The sequence below is a fragment of the Cetorhinus maximus genome, chromosome 22, assembly GCF_964194155.1.
Source record: "Cetorhinus maximus chromosome 22, sCetMax3.hap1.1, whole genome shotgun sequence".
In the NCBI taxonomy this organism is placed as follows: domain Eukaryota; kingdom Metazoa; phylum Chordata; class Chondrichthyes; order Lamniformes; family Cetorhinidae; genus Cetorhinus; species Cetorhinus maximus.
In genome coordinates this window covers 35,976,708-35,993,183 of record NC_135900.1, presented here as the reverse complement: position 1 = coordinate 35,993,183, position 16,476 = coordinate 35,976,708, and the positions used below count along the sequence as shown (strand labels likewise).

Below are 16,476 nucleotides of genomic sequence, written 5' to 3'. Positions count from 1 at the left end.
ATCAACCAACACTTCGGCAATAGTTCAAAGTAAAACAGCACTAAATCAAAACTGAAGAGCCAAGTTGGGTCTGAATCAAAAAAAAAGCAGCCAGAAAACAAATCAAATATTACATATTTCAGAATAACATGATCAAAATATATCTGCTGACTCATCTTAAGTCTTTTAATATTGTCAGTAACAAAAGAATATAACAAACAGGAGAAGTAGAAAGAGGGGATGGAAGACTTTGGCCATAAGATTCTCCAAGCCTGTTCCACCATCCAATAAATCATGGCTTAGCTTCTGCATCAACTGCATTTTCTTGCTCATATCCCTCGATTGATTCTTGGACACTAAGGAAAACAATCTCAACCTTCAATACACAAAACCACTGAACATCCACAGTCCTGTCAGGGAGAAAATTCCCATTATTCACAACACTCAACGAAGGAATTTCACCCCATCTTAATTCTAAAATGCCATTTAAACTGAGGTTATACTCTCTAGTTCTAGACTCCCCAGCCAGTGAAACAACATCTCCCCATCTACCCCGTCAAACCCTATCAAAATAATATTTTCAGTGAGATCAATCCCCATTCTTCTAAACTCCAGAAAATTTTGGCCCATTCTACTTGGTCTTTTCTCATTGGTGAGTTCTCTCATACAAAGAATCAATCTGGTGAACCTTTGTTGCACCATCTCTAAGTATATTCTTCTTGAAGTATCGAAACTAAAATAGTACACAGTACTCCAGGTGTAGTCTCACCAAAGCCCAATTTAATTGTAGCAAAACTTCCTTACTCTTATAGACCAATCCCCTTACAATAAAATCCAACACAACATCTGAGTTCCTAATTCCTTATTATATGACTGCATAGTAACAAACATTCTGTGATTCATGTATAGGACACCCAGATACCTCTGAATACCAACATTTAATTGTTTCTTAAAGATATTTTGCTTTTCCATTCTTCCTGTCAAAGTGGATAATTTCACACTTCCTCATATTATCTCCATCTGCCACCTTCTTCCCTCGTCACTTGACTGGTCTATTTCTCTTTGCAGCATCATTTTGTGACCTTCGTAACTCATTTGCCACCTGGTTTTCTAGCATCTGCAAACTTGGATACATTACATCCAGTCCCTTCATCTAACTCATTGATATGCAATTCGACTAAAAGTCTGTAGTTGAAATTAATGGGTCAAAAATTGATTTAGCTGGTGAACAAATGACAGCTGTCATTCATTAGGCTTGCATCTTTGCATTTTATTCCCATGAAACTTCATACTGGAAGTTGTGGTAAGTGTGAGATGAAAATGACACTGCACCCTTTGTAGGGCATCTGAGACTTGTAGGGCAGGGCATGCAATTGTGTACGTCCTAAAATTCAACATCCAATCAAGCGCAAAAAGCCAAATAAAGGAAGACTTGATTGAGTTGTTGAGAAAAAAAAAGACAAAGTAAAAAAAATAAATTCTTAAAGAAACGTTAATATCTTTACTTACGAAAATGTATAGAGCGAAGAGGAGGAGGAGAAGGCACATTCAGGACTGAATCACAAAACACTAAATTAGAGATCTCTTAGAAACTCAGTAGGCCTGTGCCCAACCGTCCCTTTACTGCTGACAAACATCAGTAATCATCCACCAGTGAACCAATTCATATATTCCACATACCAGCTTTCAAACTATTCAGGTTTCCCCTCCATAGCAATGCCAGAACAAAAAACTCCTCACATGAGGCCAAGCCCACAAAACCTTCCCTCAGTGCTGTCAATCTCTAGGACCCCAATTTTACCGAGAACCCAGGCATTCCTCAGTGCTAATGAAACACAGGATCACACAATGTGCAGCTAAACCCCATTATTTGTTGCCAACTACCAGATACCTACCACAGAATGCTGTTATCTTGCATACCCTCACCTTGCTGTGTATCCTCAGCTTTAAAAATGGTAAGAAATAAACACAGGTAAAGGAATATATAAACATAAAGGCCGCTTATTTATGTCTTTCACAGAATAACACGCAAAGTTGCAGAATTCAATTCCTCAAAATATAGTATAAATTTTGGAAGACTGCGTAAAATAAAATTAAATTTTACTTATTCAGTCACTGCAATTTAGCTGACCTGGCAGTAGATTTTAGTTTGTGTGGCATAACACTCCTACTGGCATTAAACCAGCGTCTCCTCAGACTCACCCTGAGCAATGTCACAGGAGATCTGCTAATAATGTATGAAAAGTCTTCTACATAGTGCACTTTTCACACTTCTATATCAACAACATATTCATATAGCACCATTGCCTAATGAAACATCTCAAATTGCTTCATAGGAGCATTATAAAACAATGCACCAAGCCACATAAGGCAATATTTGGTCAGATGACCAAAGGCTTAGTCAAAGAGTAGGTTTCAAAGAGTGTCTTAAAGGGGGAAAGCAAAGCACAGAATTGTAGGGATGGTATTCCAGAGCGTGGGGCCTAGATAACTAAAGGCATGGCCACCAAATGGTGTGGTAGTTAAAATTGGGGATGCTTAGGCAGCTAGAATTAGACAAACATAGATGTCTCAGAATATTGCAAGGTTGGAAATTAGAGATGGGAGGAAAGGAGCCATGGAGGGGATTGAAAACAAGGATGAGAATTTTAAAATCAGGATGTTGCTTGAACGCGAACTAACATAGGGATTATAGGGGGACGGGGAATTCTGTAAGTTAAGACATGGGCAGAGTTTTGGATGTCCTCAAGTTTAGAGGGTAGAATGTGGAACACCAGCCAGAAGTTTGTCAAAATACTCAGACTGGAGATAACAAAGGGTTTCAATGAGGGTTCTAGCAGTAGATGGGAAGAGGCAAGAACTAAATCAGGTGATGTGTGATGGAAATAAGTAGTCTTAGTAATGGTGCAAATATGTGGCCAGGACTCATCTTGGGGTCAAATATGACATCAAGATTCTGGCCACAATCTGATGTCATGCATAACCCATTAGATATTTACCTCCAAGAACTCCCAGGGTTAAATAAATAGGATTTAGCATTAGTTTAAGCAAGTTCATCATGACTCCCAAAATGTTTGCATCTCTCCGACATTGCATAATGCAATTTAAGGTCCATTCAGGCAGATCCCATTTGCAGTCCACAACATTCAAATGAACATTGAAAGTTGTGCCTGAACCTTTCAGTTGCTTTCCCATTAATAGGAGATATAGGCAAGGATACTGAGACAATTTACTTCCTGGATTAATTCATTAAAAGATACAGCAAGCTAAATGTGCAGATAAAACAGGCACAGGATTGCGATGCACAATTAATCCACGTCTGTTCTTTCTGGTGCAGACTGCTGCGTGCAGTCAATACTAAGTGTGCAGTTGAGTAGCAGCATGCCTCAGCCAGGGGCCCCAGCTTTAAGTTAAATAAAGCTTAGTCTACACTTAAAGCTATTCTACAACACTTAAAACTAGCCTGCACCACTTAAAACCAGTCTGAACCTCTGAGAGTCCATTCTGTTTGCAGCAGGCACTGGGACTGTTCGTGAAAGAGAGTCTAAACAGGAAGAAGAGTGAATTACGGCACTACAGCAGAGAGGATACTTCAAGGTTCTCGGAACGCATTGGTGGAGGAGGACGACAGATGTCCTCTCTCCACAGGTGGCCAGTGTTCCAGGCAAACTTACTGAAGATATTGGGACCAGACAACTGTGGTGTTAAATGCCAGGATTAAAGCCCCGAAGACCTGGATGCAGTGCCATAAAAAGTTTCATGACCTCACACAAGTGGTCAAGATCAGTGAATGTATCTTCAACCGCCATATCCCACCAATTGCACCAACAACTTCACACATTGCTTCATGCACCACATTACCATCAAAAATCTCACTCAAATCACAATTCATACCAAACATCCACAGATTCACCTTATTCTCACGCACTGAGCACTGCTGAAAGACGCACGCCAACATCTTAACAGTTTGCGCAACTTAGCCCCAACGGCCTCATCAACAAAACAGATTACAACACACTCACTGACACACTTTCCCTTCTCTTGCAGGATATTTTGCTGCGCAAGAGGCAGCAGGAGCAAACTGGCAGAGGATAGGCCTGGCTACATGTCCTTACCCGAATGGAGGAGGTTGCTGTCACTATCAATGCAGTGGCCAGAGCTGAGGCTGTGGCCAGTGATGGGACTGAAGCCATCGAAGATAAGAGTAGCCTCATACTTAATTCCTCCCTCATACGTCCCACTTCTTCCTCATCCCACACACGCTTTTGATTTACAAACCTCAGCTGGTGTATGCATGCGCCTTTCTTCCACTTCTCAACACAATACTACCATGTGCCTTTCTCCTTTCAGACACCTAAGGACTGCAACCTGGCCATGCAGTGGTGCAAGGGCAAGAGGTGGAGGAGCATGAAGAAAATGAAGAAGAAGAAACACTGTCACTCACTCTCACACTTAAAGCCACCAGCTCAGATAATGATACTGTTGATAGCTTAGAGGTGGGATCTGCACACAGAGACACACTAGGTACAAATAACATGCAAGGGACAAGAGTAGCAGGTACCAGCTCACCAGAGGACAGGTTTGCACATGGGTTTTGCTGCACAGGATTCAGATGAGCACTTTGATGTCGTGGCCTATAGAAGGCAGCTGATGGGTATGCACAATACTTGATGCATGAGTAGTGCATGCTAAAAAGCTTGCATGCAATGTCAAAGAACATGGAGACCACTGGCCCCAGCTTGGCAAGGGGCTTTGCACAAAGCTTGGAGCCCATCCATTCTAGCATGGAAGTGGTCGCCAACTCCATTTGTGAACTTACAAACCCAACTACGACACAGCATCTAATTGCTGATGTGTCAGCCTCCCAACATCCAGGTGTTGCTGCTGAAATCTCAAAAGGCTGCCTTCATGGCAGTGGATATCAATCATCAAAGGCACCTGGAGGATGCCCCAGCATAAAAAGATCACCAGGATTGCTGAGGTGTTGCCCCTGCCCGCCACCCACCGGGGGAATGCCAATGACTCTGTGGAGCACGAATCTGCTGGCCACCCTCAGGATGACAGCATTCATCCTCCCATCACTGCCACTCTACCAGTGACCTATTAGCCAGCCAGCCAGCCAGCCCAAATTGCTACCCTCTGTGTTGAGATAGTGCAGCCCAAAGCTGGGCCTTCTAGGCCCAGAGTTGCTTGAGGTTGTCCTCCAAGGCCATCTGCAGTTTCCCCACTGAAAGTCAGTACCTTTCCACCAGCCATGCTGCAGCCATTGGGGTAGCAATGTGTAGGAGCACTAGGACAAACAACGGCACACAGAATGCAAACACTTAGGGAATGCACAAGAGTGATTATTTGAAGCTTGTATTCAATATGGAACAGTTTGATTCATAAATTTGGTTTGGAATGTTTATTTTGTTGGCTTTTATTTTGGCATTGTGGCTAAGGCGATGCAGTAATGGTCAGTGAGAGGGAAGGGAAGGTGTACAGCACCCATGTCTGGAAGCAAGTGCTGTGAACAGAACCTTTAACATCAGAACCAAGACCCTCACCATGTGGTGAATGGGGAACTGTGATACCAATAAACGCAACCCTAATCTGAGGAGCCACTGATAACCATCCAGAAAAGAGTTGTGTTAATTTCCTCCTCCCTTCCTCTTCCTCCTCCTCCTCAGCTGGTGGCTGTACAACTGGTGGCAAGGGCTGTGCCCTCATGATGGTGAGGCTGTGCAGCATGCAGCAAACAAGCAAGTATCTTGACATGCATTCTGTCTAGTATTGCAGGGCTCTTCCAAAGCAATTCAGGCATTGGAAGAATTTCAACACATCCTCCCATCCCTCCAACTAATGATCTGCTCTATTACACTTCATGGCTTTTGTTATATGCAAGTTACCCTGCTGTGTGGCATGTGCAAGGGAGTCATGAGAACTTTAAGATAAAAGCAAAAAACTGCAGATGCTGGAAATCCAAAACAAAAACAAAAATACCTGGAAAAACTCAGTAGGTCTGGCAGCATCTGTGGAGAGGAGCACAGTTAATGTTTCGAGTCTGCATGACTTTTCAACAAAACTAAGGAAAAATAGAAAAGGGGTGAAATATAAGCTGGTTTAAGTGGGGGGGGGGGGGGGTTTAGGACGAGAGCTGGATAGAGGGCCAGTGATAGGTGGAGATAACCAAAAGATGTCATAGTCAAGAGGACAAAGAGGTGTTGAAGGTTATCTAAAGGAATGTGCTAATTAAGGGTAGAAAGCAAGACGAGCAAGGTACAGAAAGCCCTAGTAGGGGTGGGGTGGGGGGGAAGGAAACGAAAAAGGCTAAAAGGTAGAGATAAAACAATGGATGAAAATACATTTAAAAATAATGGAAATAGGTGGGAAAAGAAAAATCTATATAAATTATTGGAAAAAACAAAAAGGAGGGGGAAAATTGGAAAGGGGGTGGGGATGGAGGAGAGAGTTCATGATCTAAAATTGTTGAACTCAATATTCAGTCCGGAAGGCTGTAAAGTGCCTAGTCGGAAGATGAGGTGCTGTTCCTCCAGTTTGCGTTGAGCTTCACTGGAACAATGCAGCAAGCCAAGGACAGACATGTGGGCATGAGAGCAGGGTGGAGTGTTGAAGTGGCAAGCGACAGACAGGTCTGGGTAATGCTTACGGACAGACCGAAGGTGTGCTGCAAAGCGGTCACCCAGTCTGCGTTTGGTCTCTCCAATGTAGAGGAAACCGCATTGGCAGCAACGAATGCAGTAGACTAAGTTGAGGGAAGTGCAAGTAAAATGCTGCTTCACTTGAAATGAGTGTTTGGGCCCTTGGACGGTGAGGAGAGGGGAAGTGAAGGGGCAGGTGTTGCATCTTCTGTGGTTGCATGGGATGGTACCGTGGGAGGGGGTTGAGGTGTAGGGGGTGATGGAGGAGTGGACCAGGGTGTCATGGAGGGAATGATCCCTACGGAATGCCGCCGGGGGGTGAAGGGAAGATGTGTTTGGTGGTGGGTCCACTCCTCCATCATCCCCTACACCTCAACCCCCTCCCACGGCACCTTCCCATGCAACTGCAGAAGATGCAACACCTGCCCCTTCACTTGCCCTCTCCTCACCGTCCAAGGGCCCAAACGTTCATTTCAAGTGAAGCAGCATTTCACTTGCACTTCCCTCAACTTAGTCTACTACATTCGTTGCTCCCAATGTGGTTTCCTCTACATTGGAGAGACCAAACGCAGACTGGGTGACCGCTTTGCAGAACACCTTCGGTCTGTCCGCAAGCATTACCCAGACCTCCCTTTCGCTTGCCATTTCAACACTCCACCCTGCTCTCATGCCCACATGTCTGTCCTTGGCTTGCTGCATTGTTCCAGTGAAGCTCAACGCAAACTGGAAGAACAGCACCTCATCTTCCGACTAGGCACTTTACAGCCTTCCGGACTGAATATTGAGTTCAACAATTTTAGATCATGAACTCTCTCCTCCATCTCCACCCCCTTTCCAATTTTCCCCCTCCTTTTTGTTTTTTCCAATAATTTATATAGATTTTTCTTTTCCCACCTATTTCCATTATTTTTAAATGTATTTTCATCCATTGTTTTATCTCTACCTTTTAGCCTTTTTCGATTCCTTCCCCCCACCCCCACTAGGGCTATCTGTACCTTGCTCGTCCTGCTTTCTACCCTTAATTAGCACATTCCTTTAGATAATATCAACACTTTCAACACCTCTTTGTCCTTTTGTCTGTGACATCTTTTGGTTATCTCCACCTATCACGGGCCCTCTTTCCAGCTCTTCTTGTCCCAACCCCCCCCTTAAACCAGCTTATATTTCACCCCTTTTCTATTTTTCCTTAGTTCTGTTGAAGAGTCACGCGGACTCGAAACATTAACTGTACTCCTCTCCACAGATGCTGCCAGACCTGCTGAGTTTTTCCAGGTATTTTTGTTTTTAGTCATGAGAACTTGTTGTACAGTAGCCAGCCTCTGGCTTGTCCTGGTGGCTCAAATGTAACGGCACAGCCGACTGCCATAGGATGAATACATCATGATTGCTGCCCAGGTACTGAGCATCAACCTGCATGAAATGCTGTCTATGTTTGTACACCATTTGGATTTTGAGTGGAATTCTTTTTGGTTGTGGTGCATCTTAAGAGTTGACATGCGCAGCCCACAAAGCAATGGCAACTTGAAACATGGGAAAGCCTGCAATCCTTAGTAAGCCATGTAGTTGCTCTACCTGCTTCTCTCCACTGACTGTCTGGGAATTACTCCTCAAACACCCCAGGAAGATATGGCCTCCTGCTGGGAGCCCGACTTCCTCTTCCTCCTCCCACTTTGAGCAGCTTGACCCTCTCCACTGCCTCGGCTCACTCCCCCATCAGGCCGAGGTGAGTGATAACGACAGCACCCATGTCTTGGAGCAAGTGGTGTGAGCAGGACCTTTCAAGTCAGAACCAAGTTCTTCACCCCGTGCCACACCACTCTCTGTTGGCTTCAGCAACTTTAAACAACAGTACAACCCAACATTTCTACAATCGTAGCAAGAGCCAGCAGAAATCATCTGCATTTAACCTGCAAATAGTTGATAATCCCTTTAAATAAATAGTGTTGGTGTGGGGTCCTTCCTGCTGTTGAATGCATGCTGTGCATGTTTAAGAGATGGCATTAGCTGGAGAATTGAGCTCCAAAATGTCAAAGTTGGCATCAAACCTACATCTGAGGCATCTCACAACAGAAACGTGCGCACGTACAGTGAATGACATTTTGGACCCAAAAAAGGCATCAAGGAGCCAAATTTTGATGCCACAAACTTCAGCTAACTCGTTCGCCTCCAGTTGAATGCTGCAAATCAGCACTAGCCGCTGCAGAGATTATAATAAATGCACAGGAAATTAGCAATACTTCAAAAGCAAATCTTATACGGGAGGCGATGGTCTAGTTAAGAGTGCGATTGGTACGAGCGGGGGTTCGGATCACTTCACCTCAGATCTTTTCATTAAAAATACAGAGCTAAAGAGAGAAAAAAACATTTATTTTTCTCCTCAGTTTTAGCAGCTTTTAATATCCTGGTTTGAAACCATAACCTCGGATGTTGCATTGAGTCCCCGAGGAGTGAGTAAAGCTTTTGTTTTCCTCTAAGCTTTAATTGTTATTCACTCTCGTTGCAAATTTGTCCTGTTTATCTAATTAAAGTTGGTGTGCTTTCCTCTCTCGTGCTCTCTTAGAATTCGCTTGCACCATTCCGCCAGCTTTCTAAGACACCACTTCCGTCAACATCGCCCGGAATATGTCCAGCCAGAGCTGGCAACCCTAATCTTAACATTCACTCCTCCACCACCGACGCACAGCGGCAGCAATGTGCACCATATACAAGTTGCACTGCAGCAACTCACCAAAGCTCCTTCATCAGCACCTTCCAATCCCGCAATCTCTAACTAGAAGGACAAGGACAGCAGACACATGGGAACATCACCACCTGGAAGTTCCCCTCCAAGTCACTCACCATCCTGACTTGGAAATATATCGCCGTTCCTTCACTGTCGCTGGGTCAAAATCCTGGAACACGCTTCCTAATAGCACCGTGGGCATACTTGTACCACATGGACTACAGTAGTTCAAGGCGGCAACTCTCCACCACCTTCTCAAGGGCAATTAGGGGTGGGCAATAAATATTGGCCTAGCCAGCAATGCCCACATCCCATGAACAAATATAGAAAAGAAATTATAAAGAGATTCAAAACTACAAAATAAAATGATAAATTTGACATGGCTGGGTGAATTCAGACACATCATTGAAGGAGCTACTCATTATGCTTTAGGCCCTCATCATTTTCTTATCCCAACACAAATTATCTTTTCGCAAGCCCTCATTTCTTATGAGCCAATCACCAAATGTTCAAAAAGCAATCAAAAATGCTAACTGATAACAAAAAAAATGTACAGCACAGAAACAGGCCATTGGGCCCAATAGGTCTAACGCTGCACACAAACCTCCTCCGAACTCGCTTAATCTAATTTAATCAGCGTACCTTCTCCCTTGTTTATCCAACTTCCTCTTGAATGCATCTATGCTATTCACCTCACCACCTACTTGTGATAATGCGTTCCTAAGCATTCTTTCGGTAGACATTTCTCCTGTATTCCCTGTTGGATTTATTTATATTTAAGTCCAGAAATAAAAACAGAAAATGTTGTAAACACTCAACAGGCCATGCAGCACCCGAGGAGAGAGAACCACAGGGTGGGATTTTCCAGCCCCGACAACAGCGGGCTTCATCGTGGGCAGGACAGGAAAACTTGCCGCCTGTGACGATGCCCGTCGGCGTCGGGACCAGAAAATCCCAGCCAGAGTTCAAGCTTCAGATCAATGACCTTTCATCAGAAACTCTGTTTCTCTTTCCACAGATGCTGCCTGAACTGCTCAGTATCTCTATTATTTTCTGTTTTTAATTTCACATTTGCAGCATTCTGCTTTATGGTTTATACTTAAAACCCCTAATTGTGGTCTTCACCAAAAAGTGAAAACAGCTTTTCTACATCTATGCTAACAAACCTTGCATAATCTTGAAGATTTGCATCAGGTACCATTCAGCCTTCTCTTTTTTAGCAAAAGGAGCCGCAGCCTGTTCAATCTTTCCTGGTGGGTGTAACTTCTAAGTGCTGGTATCACCCTAATAAATCATTTTTGCACCTTCTCCAGTATGGAGACCAGACCAAGTGTGCATAAGTCATCCCAAGTGCAGTCTAACCAAAATTCTGTACAAGTTTAACATAACTTCTCTACCTTTCCATTTTATCACTCGAGAAATGAATGCTTTTTAAAAAATTAAATGGCCTTATTCAGCTGTATTGTGCTACTTTTAGTGATTTGCATATCTTTACTGTTCTATTCCAGAAATCCAGTCGAAGGATAAAACTGGAGCCAATCTTTATACATGTTTATATTTATTTGCAGACTTAAATGTTACAACCATACACCAACTAATGCAACAATCACAAGTAAGTCTGTGTCTAATTTTATAGGGGCCCAAGTGAATCACCTACCTACAACTAAACACAATTAATGCTGAATCCCCCCACTATCAACATCCTGGGGGGTTACCGTTGACCAAAAACTGAACTGGACTGGCCATAAAAATACAGTGCCGATAAGGGCAGGTCAGAAGCTGGAACTCTGTGGTGATTAACCACCTCCCGACTCCCCAAAGTCTATTCACCATCTACAAGGCACAAGTCAGGAGTGTGATGGAATACTATTCACTTTCCTGGATGAATGCAGCTCCAACAACACTCAAGCAGCAGGTCAAAGCAGCCTACCTACTACCTTCAACATTCACTCCCTCTACCACAGTGGCAGCAGTGTGCATCATCTACAAGGTGCACTGCAGTAACACACCAAGGCTCCTTGAGCAGCACCTTCCAAACCCACAACCTCTATCACCTAGAAGGACAAGGACAACAGATGCATGGGAACACCACGACCTAAAAATTCCCTTCCAAGTCACACAATCCTGACCTGGAACTATATCGCCATTCCTTCACTGTTGCTGAGTCACAACCCTGGAACTCTCTCCCTAACAACACTGTGGGTGTACCTACACCATGTGGTCTGCAACAGCTCAAGAAGCAGCTCACCACCACCTTCTCAAGGGCAATAAGGGATGGGCCTAGCCAACAATGTCCACATTCCATGGAATAAATAAAAAATATACAGTTAACATGTATTCCTAGATTCTTTGCTCCTTTACCTCATTATTATTTTTAAAGCGCTATATTGCTTCGATTCTTCCTGCAAAAATACATCACCTCACACTTATCTATATTGGAATTTATTTGTCAATTACATGCTAATTCTGCAAGTTTATTAATGCTGTCTTGTATTTTATCATAGTCCCTATATGCCCCAATTTGGTGTCATCCTCAATTCGGCAACTGTATTTCTGATTCCAAAGTCCAAATCATTTATGGCAATGGTGAAGGAGAGAAGTGGCTATTAAAAGTTGCATTTTGATAAACAGGGTCGGTTGTATGAGAAGTAAAACAGTTCAAAGAAATTTGAAGAAACCCTGTGCGATCATCTCTCCTCCAGCATTGGCCATAACCTCCCATCAACCCCCACTCTTAATAGTCAGCAGGTCTTCATCCATAGGGGAATGGGCATGCCTTCACTTCCTCCATTTGCTGTGTTCTGCCTGATGTTGTGCAAAAGCTTCTCCTACAAAAAAGAAAGGAGTGTTTTAATGACAGTCTTCTAAAAGCAGTTTGAGAATATGCTTTTGTGGTAAATTGGTTTGTAGATTGTGTGGAAGATGTGACATGTGGGCAATGAGGGTTGCAGTAGTGCTAAGAGGTGAAGTACAAAGCAAGTATGAAGAGAAAGAGCTGGAATGAAGTGTGGTGCAGTGGTTGTAGGAGAGTGAAGGGAAATGGGAGAGGGTTGAGTCAAGTGGATGCAGGTAGAAAGAGAATAATGTAAGTAAAATTCTTACCTTGTTCCATGACCTCGGCAGAGTGGACGTTTTCCAGCATTGCAGACATGTTGTGGAAGCTTAGCCCCTGTGACTGACCTCCACTGTGACATCACAGTGTCAGTGATGTCTCAGTTGGGTACACTCTTGCCTCCAATTCAGAAGGTTGTTGGTTCAGGTCCCAAATCAGAGATTTGGACACAAATCGAGGATGACACACCACTGCAGTACTGAAGGAGTGCTGCACTGTTGGAGGTGCCATGTTTCGGATCTTTAAACCAAGGCCCCATCTGATCTCTCAGGTGGATGGAAAATATCCCAAGGCACTATTTCAAAGTGGAGTTATATCCAAAATCCTGCCTAACATTTATCCCTGAACCAACATTATAAAAACAGATTATCTGGTCATTATCATATTGCTCTTTGTGAGACCTTGCTGTGCACAAATTGGCTGCCACATTTCCTACATTACAACAGTCTCTACACTTCAAAAGTACTTTGATGGCTGTAAAGCGCTTTGGGATGTCCTGAAGTCTTTGGGGAATCTTTCTTTCTATTTGTTCCCACTTGCTGTTGTAACCTTTCCACTTTCATGAGGAACAAGATCTCTCCTGTCTGCAGCCAAGACCAACAACTCCACCCTGGGGCCTGTTATACAGGTCTTACAATCACATCGTGTTCATTCCCTGCTGTCTGCAGCCAGAGTGCAGCTTCCCATCAAGAGGGAGAACCATAGAAAAACTAAGGCACAGAAAGAGGCTATTCAGCTCACCTGCTGGCTGAAAAAATAAAAAACTAGCTGCCCATTCTAAGACCGCCTTCCAGCACCCAGTCCATAGCCTTGCAGGCCACAGCACTTCAACTGCAGATCCAGGTATCTTTTAAATGAGTTGAGCTGCCTTTTAGTGTACCCCTGACTCCCTGCAAGAGTTTCACTTTGCCCTTGAGCACACGTGAAAAGGCATGTGCAGTTTGTTTTCAGGCTTGATCAATTTTCTAGGCCCATGAATTAAATTTATTTAAAAATTAGATGAACAGAAGCCAAGAAGAAAACAGCAGATTGCGAACTAAGTCTGGAAATGAGTCAGTTCTCAGCAGCAACATTAAGTTGGTTTGGGATATGACACCCAGCACTCTGAAGTAAGTCTGTTTTGTTTTTGTTTGAGAGGATGCCAAAAAATTGTGAACTCCCAACCTGATAGCACTCTAGTAGTACCTTCACCACATGGGCTGCAGTGGCCAAAGGCCCTAACCCTAACTCACCACCATCTTCTCAAGGGCAGTTAGGGATGGGTACCAAATGCTAGTCTTGCCAGCAAAGCCTTGGGCCAATCCCAAGAATGAATAAAAAAAGGTTGACAAGTTAATTTGCAAGGGGAAATAGAGTTCCTTCTATGCCTTCTTCTGAGAAACCTCTGAGAGTCTCAGATGTTCTATAGTGCAAGTCCGCTCTTAAGTTTTTTGTCTTCAATGGTGAGGCCCCATGTTGTACATCTCTGTCATTCCCATCTTCTCCAGCTCCTGTTCTATTTGCATTCTACAGATGTATATGGGAAACCCAGTGAACTCCACAGGAGGGGCTCCATGACAGAAGCACAGAACGATAAAGATTTCCTGGCCTGAAACTGTGGAAATGCAGAGTGCAAAATCCTTTCTTGGAAGCATACCTGAGAACAGAAACTTGTAATAATTTCAGTCAAAGCTGGTATTTCAGGCAAAGTTTGTGGAAAATCAAAGCCTGTGAGCTCAGACACTTCCTGCTATGAAATCATGCAGGTAAGTTGCTTCTCTTTTGCACAAGATTAACTGAAGTTAAGTACAGTCCTTGCATCTATGTAATTCCAATGTACCTGATTTATACCCTAAATTCCACTATTCTGCACTTGAACAACACTACTTTTGCTCCATTATAATAAGCACAAAAAAAATAAATTATAAATATCAGTGGCCCAGTTTTGTGAAATCTGGGTTAATAAAAGTAAATATAATTAATATCAAAGCACAGTTTTGCAAGGATTCATACGTTAATCAATGTTTTCACTATCTTAACAGGTTTACGACATTAAATAAATGGTCGCTCTTATGAAAAAAAATTGAAGTATAATTGATTCCATATCAACCAGCAGACTGTATTTCTAACAGGTGTTTTGTTTTATTTGAAATTCAGAGCATCTCGGACTGGAAGATGTGAGGTAATATTATAAGCAATGTGCAAAAGAGACTTTCAAAGGAAATATTCAGCATAGTAAATACATTAAATCAGACAGTCAGGACTTTAAAATTAAGTGCCTTTCATCAATTGCCAAGCAACACTGGAAACCTCTCAGTAGGCAATTTCTATGAAAGTAGAGCCATTAATCACTGTGCTGCTAGATTAAGTGTAAAATTGAAAATTGTAACTTTAAAGTAAAGTTTCAAAAATGTAGCCAAGACTTAGGATCAGGTTCGAGAGGAAGCAAGAATCCTGATGCTTCAGATCAATAGATACAATAGTGTTCCCAGAGAGTGTCAGAGAGCAAATTTTGTCCAATGGAGAAATGAATTGTAATATGCATATAGACAGAGAATATAAATATTTTTCTTCACAAAGTTAATTCTAAATTCCCAGATAGAGAACCTAATTGGATCATGAGGTTTGTCAGAAAATTTTGGCAGCCATTTTATTAAGATAATTAATCATTCCAGATCTTCCTCCCACGAGCAGCTGCTCACCCTGGACATAGTAGTTTAGACCTTCAGCGGCATTGTACTTAACTTCTGGGCTGCAATCATGTAGACCTGATACACTGGATCTCAGCCTACTTTAGTGCCTGCTTTCTGCTCTTTTTTCCCAAAAATGGGTAGGTTTGTGCAAATGAGGCTGTAATAATTTGGTATCAGCATATGCCTCGCTTTCCATCATTTCGAGATTATTTACAAATCAATGTCAATGATGGCAGTATACAACAGGCATCCAAAATTGGGAGAAGCTATTCTGAAACTGAAACTAAATTTGAAGAGACCGGATTATTCAGTTAGTCCGTTTTTAAAAAAAAATTGTTGCTATTTTCCCATTTGCCACCGTGCCAATTTACATGGGGCCAGCAATTACCAGTACCACACTCCCTCATTCCAGATGGCATTTAATTGATTATCATTGGGGATTCTCCCTCTATCTTTGGTTCTTTAAAGAATTGGAGGAGCAATATAGGAGACCAGGCCCGTGAGGCTGTACTGCAGGCATACAATACTCACCGATACTCCAACATATTAGGTTACAGCAAACAAGGCTCCTGTGTTTGCTCAAGAAGCAGTGCCTCTCGATTTAAATTTCAAAAGATTCAGCATTTATTTTTGCACAACCCCATCTCTTTTTTAAAAAATTAACTTCAATTTAATTTTGACTTTATATCTAACTAGTATGCAATCTTCTACCTATTACATAGCTTTCATCCTTAAAAAATCTATTACTACTCGTTTTTGTGCTTCCTCCAGATTCCACCATCCAATTGGAGGTGGGAGCTACAATCAATGGTTGAAAACTGGCTGCTAAAGGCTAGCATCACTGCAAAGGAGATTCTACACAAAATGTCCGCACCCAGGCTGCCTGGAATAGAATCATGAACTAGCACCTTTAAAGCATAACAAGAAAGGAAGGAGAGGACCAAGAGACATCACGAAGCACACTTCATCAGAATATTATGCAGCAATCCAGCAGAACATATTTCAATTTGTATGCAAATGAAATTATATAACTGTTCATTCTGTATAAATTTATAGTGCCAAAGATGACCAAATGATCACAAAAGAAAAATGAGAGGGGTCAAGTAGAGCAGACAAATTAGGAATATCAAAAAGAAAAATCGACAAAAGAAACAAAGTGATGTAATTTTTCATCAACAATTCAATTATTTTTGTAGTTTTTAAGTGCATTCTCACTTGTCCGTATGTTAGGAGCTATAGAGGGAGGCACCACAGGAAAAAATAAGAAATAATGATTTGAAGGAGGGGTCTGCTGATCGCCAGAGAGTAGTACATAACAAATCAAATACAACTTCAATATCTACAATACTA

General features: G+C 42.5%; 1 protein-coding gene across 2 annotated transcripts in view; it reads right to left on the bottom strand.

Moving 5' to 3' along the window:
- Window positions 1-16,476, bottom strand: part of LOC144696600 (dedicator of cytokinesis protein 4-like) — a 391,455-nt gene that overhangs the window by 26,840 nt on the left and 348,139 nt on the right. The gene's annotated exons all lie outside the window — the stretch shown is intronic.